The sequence below is a fragment of the Trichechus manatus genome, unplaced genomic scaffold, assembly GCF_000243295.1.
Source record: "Trichechus manatus latirostris isolate Lorelei unplaced genomic scaffold, TriManLat1.0 scaffold00058, whole genome shotgun sequence".
In the NCBI taxonomy this organism is placed as follows: Eukaryota; Metazoa; Chordata; class Mammalia; order Sirenia; family Trichechidae; genus Trichechus; species Trichechus manatus.
The window spans coordinates 5,531,156-5,541,858 of NW_004443994.1; the positions used below are offsets into that span (position 1 = coordinate 5,531,156).

At 38.0% G+C, this 10,703-nt stretch overlaps 1 pseudogene; it reads left to right on the forward strand.

Moving 5' to 3' along the window:
- The first annotated feature begins 295 nt into the window (after positions 1–295).
- On the forward strand, positions 296–8,532 carry LOC111820993 (40S ribosomal protein S29 pseudogene; annotated as a pseudogene).
- The last annotated feature ends 2,171 nt before the right edge of the window (positions 8,533–10,703 follow it).

The window sequence follows — 10,703 nt, forward strand, 5'->3', positions numbered from 1 at the left end:
CCAGGAGAATGAGAGTGGAAAGAAATAAAAACAGAAACAAAATAAAGCTTTATTATCAAGCTTCCCACTATGGGCAATGAAGACTTGGTTTAGCCAGGACCTCAAGAAGCATGCATAATGCCCTCCAGAACTCTCTACTCAAAGGTAGAGTTCCTGCTCCCCATGGGATGAAGGTTGACCTTGGGAGTATTAACACCACCACAATTTTGGGCCGTACTTGCATGGAGGTTAAGCAGACTCCTGTGGCATCAAAGAAGGCCCCGAGGAAAAGAACAGAAAGACACACAGTGTACACATGAAATATGACATTGTCAGCGCAAGGTGAGTACAAACTTGTATGGAACTGTCCACTGAAGCTGCAGCTAAAAACAGACGTGGGCAGAGGAGATATGACATGGAACGCCAGAGGCACTTGTTACATACGTCACCCAGAAAAATGCTGGCCAAGTTACTGATGCTAAAAGAACAAATACGCCACGATTGTCATAATTTTCTTTCTTGTCTTTCTTCTGGAAGATGGCAGTAACAATTGCGTGTTTAAAGCTTGTGGCATTACTTCAATGATCCTAATGCTGGAAAAAACTCGTGCAGATTTCTTTGAAGAGCCTGAAGAGCTCAGCAGGCATGACATTGACTTCTATGTGTTTACTAGTCTTAACAGTTCTATAACTATGTTCACTTTTCTATAAAAATGGATAGAATATTCCTATTCAAGATGGCTAATAAATGACATGTTTACCTTGTTTCCCTCCCAAAACTCCAAAAATTGCAAAATAAATATATTTTTTATATCCACTATAGTGCTAGAAGCAAGGGAGAGGTGCCACCTGCAGATCAAAACAAGGAGAAATCTCTGGAGGATATACAGCCAATGAGAAAGGCTGGAAATAAACCCAAGATAACGGAGTTATAATTCTCCTTTACTGCTGACCTTGTTTTCACTGCTACAAGAACAGTTGCAAATGCAGTCATTCTGTGATGTGGGCACTGCAAAAGTGTATGTAACATTTGAATCCCAGGCAATGAGACCCAGAAGCCTTCTAACTTTAGTAACTTTGAAACTGGGTTTATTTCTACATCATGATGGCTATCTGTGGCAGAAAACTAACAGGTACTGAGACTCTGTAGCTCCAAGAACACGTATTTCAGGAAGTCATATTAATAACATATTTCAGAAAGTCATATTAATATACCCTTTGAACGCAGTCTACATGATTGAACCCCTGGTTGCCTCCTTCTAGGGAAAAGATGTCCCAACAAAAAGTATGGCTCGAGTACTAAGAAGCTATCATAAATTTTAAGTTGCATTCCTTCCTTTTCCTATATTGTTGTCATTGTTAATTGCCATTGAGTCAGCTCCAACTCAACATGGCGACCCCAGTAAAACAGAAGAAAACCATGCCTGGTCCTGCACCATCTTCACAATTGTTGGTATGCTCAAGTCCATTGTTATAGCCACCGTGTATCTTGAGTGCCTTCCAACCTAAAGGACTCATCTTCCAACACTATATTGGACAATACTCTGATGTGATCCACAGGGTTTTCATTGACTAATTTTTGGAAGTAGATCACCAGGCCTTTCTTCCTAGTCTGTCTTAGTCTGGAAGCTCCATTGAAACCTGTCCACCATGAGTAATCCTGCTGGTGTTGGGTCATAGCAACACACAAGCCACCACAGTACAACAAACTGACAGATGGGTGGAGACTTCCTATACTTGGTAACTCCAAATGGTTATTACAAAGTTGCTTTTGCATCCTCCTTTACCGTACCTTATCAATAGGGGAATGTTGGAAGAGCAAAGGTCAAAGGTAGCTAGGAGTTAGTGTTAAAGTATGTAATCAAGCATAAATGCTGAGCCTCACATCCAGTCTCTCTAACCCATCAGAGGAACTGTAAAATCCAAGTGTTAGAAGCACAGAGAGCAAGAGGTAAGATAACTCATCAGCAGGAAAAAAGAAAAAAGCTGTTCTTGCATCTTCTGACTCCAAAATTTGCCCCAGAATAGAGGCACGAGGACAGATCTCTAAAATCAAAATTCTGACAGAGTAGAGCCCTGGATTGGGTGCTGGGCCAGAGAAATTAAACAGTCTCCAGGCAATTTAAAGGCCACAAAGGACAGGGAATAATACACGATCCTCATAGCCAGGTGTGTTAGACAGAAGATGGCCTCCCAAAGATGCCCACGTCCTAATCCCCAGAATTTGTGACTGTATTATTGTACTCAGAAAAAAAAGACTTTGCAGATATGATTGTGTAAAGAGTTTTGAGATAGGGAGATTACCCTGGATTACTGGGGTGGGTCCAACATAATCACAAGAGCCCTGATAAGTAAAAGAGGGAGGCAGGAGAGTCAGAGTCAGAGAAGGAGATGTGACAGTGGAAGCAGAAGTCAGAGTGATGTGATTTCTCACTTTGAAGATGGAAGGGGACCACTAACCAAGGAATGTTGAAAGCCTCTAGAAGCTGAAAAAGGCAAGCAATAGATTCTCCCCTAGAGCTCTCAAAGCAGACTGCTGACACCTTGATTTTAGCCCTGTCGGACACTTGCAGACTTCTTGACACTTTCAAAAATTTGAATTGTTTTAAGTTTGTGGTAGTTTGTTATAGCTGCAATAGGAAACTAATCACAGTGTTTATGTGATCAGAACAGGTGTTCACTGATAGGCAAAGAGGGGTTTTTCATCTGGATGCTATATCTAAACCCTCATCTACATATATAAACACATTAAAAAGAATCATCAAATATTTAGAAAAGCCACTGCATGAGAGGCACCAAATATAAAACGAAGAAAATAATTAATCCCCAAGGAAACATTCAGTACATGAAATAGAAAAATTATTAAATTAGTACAGGTAGTATCCTCATAAGTATGTAACAGAAAATTCCTTTCATAAGGAAAAAATAACCAGTTAAGACGGACTAGGAAGAAAGGCCTGGTGATCTACTTCCAAAAATCAGCCAATGAAAATGCTACGGATCACGATGGTTCAATCTGCAACCAATCATGGGGATGGCTCAGGACCAGGCAGCATTTCATTCTATTGTTCATGGGGTCACCATGAGTCAGGGCCAACTCTACGGCAGCTAATAACACCATTAAAATTTTTAGGAATTTAAAAGGTTATTGTGAAAAAATCTTAATATATAAGCTGAATAGTAGAAAAAAATACAAGAAAAAATTGAAGAGCTAGAAGAGTGAGCAAAGGAATGTTCATAGGACACAATAAAGAAGAACAAAGCAATAAAAATAAGATGAGGGAAAAGCTAGAAGGCATGAAGGATAGAGAAGTTCACACATCTTTATAGTAGGAGTTCTAGGGAAAAAAAGAAAGAGAAAACAGAGAAGTAAATACATGATCAAAGAAAGAATGAGGTTCACAATAGCAAAAGGATGGACACAACCTAGGTGCCCATCAACAGACGAATGGATAAACAAATTATGGTATATCACACAATGGAATACTACACAACAACAAAGAACAACAACGAAGCCGTGAAACATAACATGGAGGAAGCTGGAGGGCATTATGCTGAGTGAATTTAGCCAATCACAGAAGGACAAATATTGTATAAGATCACTATTGTAAGAACTCAAGAGAAGGTTTAAACACAGAAGAAAACATTTTTTGATGGTTACGAGGGGGAGGGAGGGTAAGGGTTATTTACTAACTAGATAGTAGATAAGAATTATCTTAGGTGAAGGGAAGGACAGCACATACCACAAGGGAAGTCAGCACAACTGGACTAAACCAAAGCTAAGAAGTTCACTGAATACAAACACTTTGAGAGACAGAGTAGCAGGGGTAGGGGTCTGGGGACCATGCTTTCAGGGGACATCTAGGTCAACTGGCATACCAAAGCTTATTAAGAAAATATTCTGCATCCTACTTTGTTGAGTGGCATCTGGGGTCTTAAAAGCTCGCAAGCAGCCATCTAAGATGCATCAATTGGTCCCAGTCACCTGGAGTAAAGGAGAATGAAGAACACCAAAGACACAAGGAAATTACTAGCCCAAGAGACAGAAAGGGCCACATAAACCAGAGGCTTCATTAGCCTGAGACCAGAAGAACTAGATGGTGCCTGGCTATCACCAATGACTGCCCTGACAGGGAACATAACAGAGAGTCCCGGATGGAGCAGGAGAAAAGTGGGGTGCAGAGCTCAAATTCTAGGAAGAAGACCAGACTTAATGGTCTGACTGAGACTGGAGAAACCCTGGAAAGCATGGCCCCTGGATTCTCTAACAGCCCAGAACTAAAACAATTTCCAAGGCCAACTCTCAGACAGGGATTGGACCAGACTGTGGGACATAAAGTGATACTCGTGAGGAGTGTGCCTCTTAGCTCAAGTAGATACAAGAGACTTAATGGGGAGCTTCTGTCCGGAGGTGAGATGGGAAGGCAGAAAGGGTTAGGAGCTGGTTGAATGGACATGGGGAATCAGGGGTAGAAAGGAGGAGTGTGCTGTCACAGTATGGGGACAGCAATTAGAGTCACCTAACAATGCATCTATAAATTTTTGTATGGGAAAAAATTAAAAAAAAAAAAAAAAAAGCAGCAGCAGGAGGAACCCCAGAGTCTGACTGGAAACTGTATGGCATGGCCTTAGTGACTTTCTCAACCACCTGTCTGTGTTCTGATGCTATCTCCTGAGAAATTAATATGACAATGACCTATTACACAGGTAGTCTCCACCTTATGATGTATTCGAGTTATGACAAACCTCACTTAATGACCTTCCAGAGTTTTTTTTTTTGTACATCTTATCATTGGAAAAAACAAAACTTAATGACCTTCGGTGGGAAGGGTGTTTGTACATCTTATTATTGGAAGAAACAAAAACCTGTTGCCGCAGGGTCAATTCTGACCCATAGTGACCCCAGAGGACAGAGTCGAACTGCCCCATAGGGTTTCCAAGGAGCGGCTGGTGAATCTGAACTGCCGACCTTTTGGTTAGCAACCATATCACTTAATCACTGCGCCACCAGGGCTCTATCTTATCATTAGTAATATATATTACACACAGTGTTGCAGCATGTAATTTGCTGATGTTATCATTCTCATACCAACCCTAAAGACAAATAGAGATCAAATTTATAAAGATACTAATAATAAAAGGCAATAATAATGAAAACTAAAAAAAAAAAAAAAATGAGGTATTCGACTTACATCAGAACCAACTTACGGTAGAGTTGTCTGAATGGAACACCAGTAAGTCAGGGACTATCTGTAACCCGTTTTCACTGTTCCCTCTTTGGAGCGCCTTCCGGATATGTTTGGGTTGATGCTGCCTGATTTGAATCGTATCTACTCACAATAAATATATTGTGTTAGAATAAAAAAAAAAAGAAAAGAAAGAACGGGGTAGGGTGAAGGACGTAGGCTGGAGCAAAATTCTCATCTTCAAATTCAGTGGGCCCACTGAATGTAGACAGAATTAACAAACTCAAAAAAAGTCACTTCTAGAGACATCTTGGAGCCCTGGTGGTGCAGCGGTTAAGAGCTCGGCTGCTAACCAAAAGGTTAGCGGTTCGAATCCACCAGCCGCTCCTTGGAAACCCTATGGGGCAGTTCTACTCTGTTCATTAGGGTCGCTATGGGTCAGAATTGACTCAAGGGCAACAGGTTTTTTTAGCGACATCTTGGTAAAATTTTCTGACATCAAAGAGAAAATCCTTAAGGTTTTAAAACACGGGAGAGAGCAGATTTAAATTGGCATCAGACCTCTCAGTCATCACTTTGGACAGCATGACAATGACAATGAAATGACGTCATTAAAGTTCTGAAGGAAAAGTTACTTTGAATCCAATAAAAATCAAACCTGTTGCTGTCAAGTGATTCCAACTCATAGTGACCCTGTAGATCAGAGTAGACTGCCCCATGAAGTTTCCAAGAAGCGGCTGGTGGATTTGAACTGCAGACTCTTTGGTTAGCAGCTGATCTCTTAACCACTGCACCACCAGGGCTCCAAATAACTATTAGGTGAATAAAAATACTTATGACTTCAAAACTATCATTCAAGGGTAAGGGCAAAATGAAGACATTTTCAGCTGCAAGGCTCAGAAAATTTACCACCATATACCCTTTCTGAAAAATCTTACTTGAGAATAAACAGCATAATGAAAATGAATTCAACAAAGAATCTGACATGATACAAGAGTTGTGAAAGCAGTAAAATGTATGGTTAAGCATAAATAACATTGATAATAGGGCTGTGTGTCTTAGAGGGGATCTTAGGAGGAAAGTCATGGGATATAGGTGGTGGCGTCTAGGTATTAAAAAATTCTCAACACTGATTTTTCACATATAAGTTTAAATGCTTTTTTTTTTTTTTTTAAAGTAACTATTACCCATTGCTCTCAAATGGATTCCAACTCATAGTGACCCTGTAGGGCAGGGTAGGGATGCCCCACAGGGTTTCCAAGGAGCAGCTAGTGGATTTGAACTGCTGACCTTTTGGTTAGCAGCTGATCTCTTACCCACTGTGCAATCAGGACTCCAAGTAACTAGTAGGAGAATAAAAATACTTACGACTTCAAAACCTTAGTTTCTGGTTTGTTTTTGTTTTTTTTTTTTTTAAAAAAAAAAAAAGCATAACAAACAGAACCAACTAAATAAGACATCAGGAAAATTAGCAAATGTGTAAATTATCAGACATGATGGGATATGCTCAACTCTCTGATTAAAGCAAGGGGGTCAGGAGACCTGATGAATTACCTGCTATGTTTTGATCATGAAGAAAATAATATTCAGAAGGGTTTTATATACACTTTTTGAGACAAATTAGTGATGGGGACATAGAAAAATAAGTAAATGAAAAAAAATTAGGTGATTACAACACTGCAAGAAAACCAAAAAGTTGAGTAAGAAAAGAAATATAATCACAGTTTTTGCTTTGGCTCAATAGTGAAAATACTTACATAGTCATAAGAAATGGATAAAATGAATGACAATAACACTCATCCACCAGCACTATTGTGATGATGGAATTAATTACTAAATGTAAAGCACTTAAAGATGTGCCTGGCACATATTCAATACGCATTCAAAGTTAGCTGTATTGTTAGCTATGTATGAAATAAATACTGAAAATTTCTTTAACCAAAAACCGTGATAGTTGAGGAAGACAGGCAGAGGGGTTCTTTTCTTCAATAAGAAGTCAATAGACATATAAGCATATTATTTAGAAACCTGGGGATAAATACCAGTTCAAGAAGTGGCTAAGAGAAGGGAAATGGGTATCTTTCAGGAACGGCAACAGTGAAAAAAACCAAGTACCAAGGTGTTTAAGTAGAATCCTTTTAATTCTACCTTACTTTTTAAACTATTTGTATTTTTTTATTAAAAATAACAGTAATTCTAGAACAACAGGGATAAACTAGGTAAATATGAAAATAAAAGTATCTCACAATATAAAATTCAAACCTAAAGTCAAAATGGGTTAAATATCAAGAATATGAAACTGCCGTGAACTGTTATGCACCTTACAACAAAATAAAACTATTAGAAATCAAACGGTAATTCGATGAATTCTCTAGCATACAGGGAGGTTTTAACGTACCTCTCTCATAAATTGACAGATCAAATGGAACAAAAATAAGTTTTAAAAATAGGATGCTTGACTAATGCAATTTGTTTGTTGTTATTGTTGCTAATTGCTATGCAGTAGATTCCAAGTCATGGCAACCCCATGTGTGCGGAGTAGAACAGCTCGGCAAGGTTTTCAAGGCTGTACCTTTTAGGAAGCAGATCATCAGACCTGTCTTCCGAGCTGGAGCTGGGTGAGTTCAAACCACCAACCTTTCGGCTAGTAGTCGAGTGCTTAACCGTTTGTGCCACCCAGGGACTCCTAATGCATTTTTTAAAAAGTATGATTTAATAGTTTTACATTAGACAATTTTGTACTAACAGAGAATACATTCTTTTCCAAAACTAATGAAATGTTTATAAAACTTGACCGTGTATTAAGGCCTCAAAAATTTTTTCACAGCATTTAAAATATAAGAGCCAAATCTCTAACACGTCTAAATTAGAAATGTAACATGAAGACAAGCAGAAAAAAGGAAAAGAAAAGGCTATCTCGCCGTTTTAAAACATTCTTTTAAGTAATTATTGGGTTAAAAAGATAAAATAAGGAGAGAATGTATCTAGATAAAAAAAAATCAACTTCACTAGTAATTAAAGACATACAAAATTAAAATAGTGATGATATGTCTTTTTTTGCATGGGAAAACAGCACTCATATTGCTGTCTGGAACGAAAATCAATACAACCTTTTGGAGTAGCATTTGGCAGTATACATCAAAAGCCTTAAAAATACGTATACCTCCTTTTTGCCTTGGTGATTCCCTCAAAGCAAGATAGATTACCAGGAGGTCTACTGGAGCCACCCGTGAAAATTCCGCCATGGTTCCCACTCTTCCTGCCTGTGTTCAAAGGAGAACTGTCTGATCCGGAAATATGGCCTCAATATGTGCCGCCAGTGTTTCTGTCAGTACACGAAGGATACAGGCTTCATCAAGTTAGACTAAGTGATCTTCCTTGAATGGATTACCCAAGACATCTACCCAACAAAATAAACAATGCATACCCTTTGTACATAAAATTTTAAAAGTTCAATTAAAAAAAAAAATACATGTATGCCTTTTAATCCAGATACTACACTCTAGGAAACTGTCTTAGGGAAATAAATAACAATGTGAGAAAAGAAGTGAATATAAGAATATTTATCAAATACTCTTAGGAAAAAATTGACAATATAAATGTGCAACAATGGTAAAATCGTGAAGTATTTGACGATACAAATGAATGACAATGCTGCTACTTACAATGATGGCCTTGAAATGTATTAGTTCACATGTAAAGATATACTGGTAGCTGAACCAAAAAGATTATGGAACAATGTATACTACCATTCATAATTTGTACTATCTGTTCTGTCTACATGTGTATGTCAAGTGTCCGGCACGTAATAGGCTCTCAATAAATATTAAGTGCATCAACTGTAAAAACTGTATATATTATATACAAATCACACAGAACTACTGATTACAAATATTATGTAATATTATAATCATGTAATTAAAAACTATTGTGTAATATTATAATTATGTAATTAAAAACAACTCTAGATTTTAATGCTAATGACATGTGAGATACATTTTAACAATATAGGAAAATATGATGCCATACTGTTAAAGAAAAATAAATGAATAAACATAGGGTGAACATTCATAGAAAAACACACAGAAAAAAAGTCGAATTTCTTTGGGTAACAGGATTATCACTGATTTTATTTTTCTTCTTTCTGCTGTTCTATATTTTCCAAATTTGTTGGCGATGAACACTTTGTAATGAAAGAGAAAACATTTTAGATGAGTCCCCTGTTCTAGGATATTATCCATTTACTTAAAATTATATTTTAGAAGGACACTCATTAACATGAGAAAATGGTCACAGTACATCATTAAATAGAAACAACCGCCTGGAAAGACTACATTTAGTATGATCCCTGTTAAGGGTATAAACACATACACAAGGCTTTAATTTCTGGGTAGTATAATTGCTTTCATTTCCTTCTTTGTAATTTCCAGTATTTTCCAAATTTTCTACAAAATTATCCCCTTTTGGTCATCAGGAAAAAGCACAGCAAGAGGGCGGCGAAAAAATGTTTCGTTTTTAAGAAATGGAAAATATATGAGTGAGTTGAAGGTCAAGTCATCAATCCTTGACAGAGTTTCTCAGATTTGGGGAAATTTATTCTCCATGATAAACTTATTCTTCCCTCAAGTACGTGTTTTCTACAACTGTTCATGTGTATGCCTCTGAATGCTATTAAAATATTAATGTATTCTTCTCATGTTTTCCTCTCACATTGCCCACTTTCTATCTGAGCAATAATTCTATACTTTCCCAACCTCTGAAAGAGCGAGGAAGCTTGCTGAAGGTGACACACTGCTTATCTGTGGCAATTAAGACTGAAACACAATAGTCCTGCCTCCCAGTTCAGTATTAGCCCCTTGGGACACAAGTTTAAAAATCCATTAAACAATTAAAAATGTTTGTTCTTTACGTACTCTCTTTCATATCAGCAATAAGGCAACTTTTGACATCCTCTATTACAGACCCAGGAAACCCTGGTGGCATAGTGGTTAAGAGCTATGGCTGCTAACCAAAAGGTCAGCAGTTCAAATCTACCAGGCGCTCCTTGCAAACTCTATGGGGGCAGTTCTATTCTGTCCTATAGGGTTGCTATGAGTCAAAATCAACTCGACAGCAACAGGTTATTATGGACCCAATTCCAACAAACCTCCAATGGCTCCTGTCTTGGTAGGGAGAGAAGAACATAATCATTAAGAAAACATTAGTGTCTTCCACAATACTGTGTACCTATTGAATGTTTAATAACCACTTGTTATTTAATTGTTATCCTGCTTCATTGATGGGAGAACGTGTGCAAGATGAATTGCAAAACCAGGAAAGTCTAGCTTAGGCTCTCTCCCAGTCTCCTTATCCATGTATAAAGCCTCCTACAATCCTGAGAAGCTTCCACCAGCACCACAAGCTGGCACACCTAGGCAGAAATACCTACCAGTCTCATACAGGCAAGAAATATACACTCTTCACACACAAAGCATTCTGCATAGTCTCCCCCCAACAACAACAACAAAAAGATTTCAACAATCTGTCAGATCCATAAGTG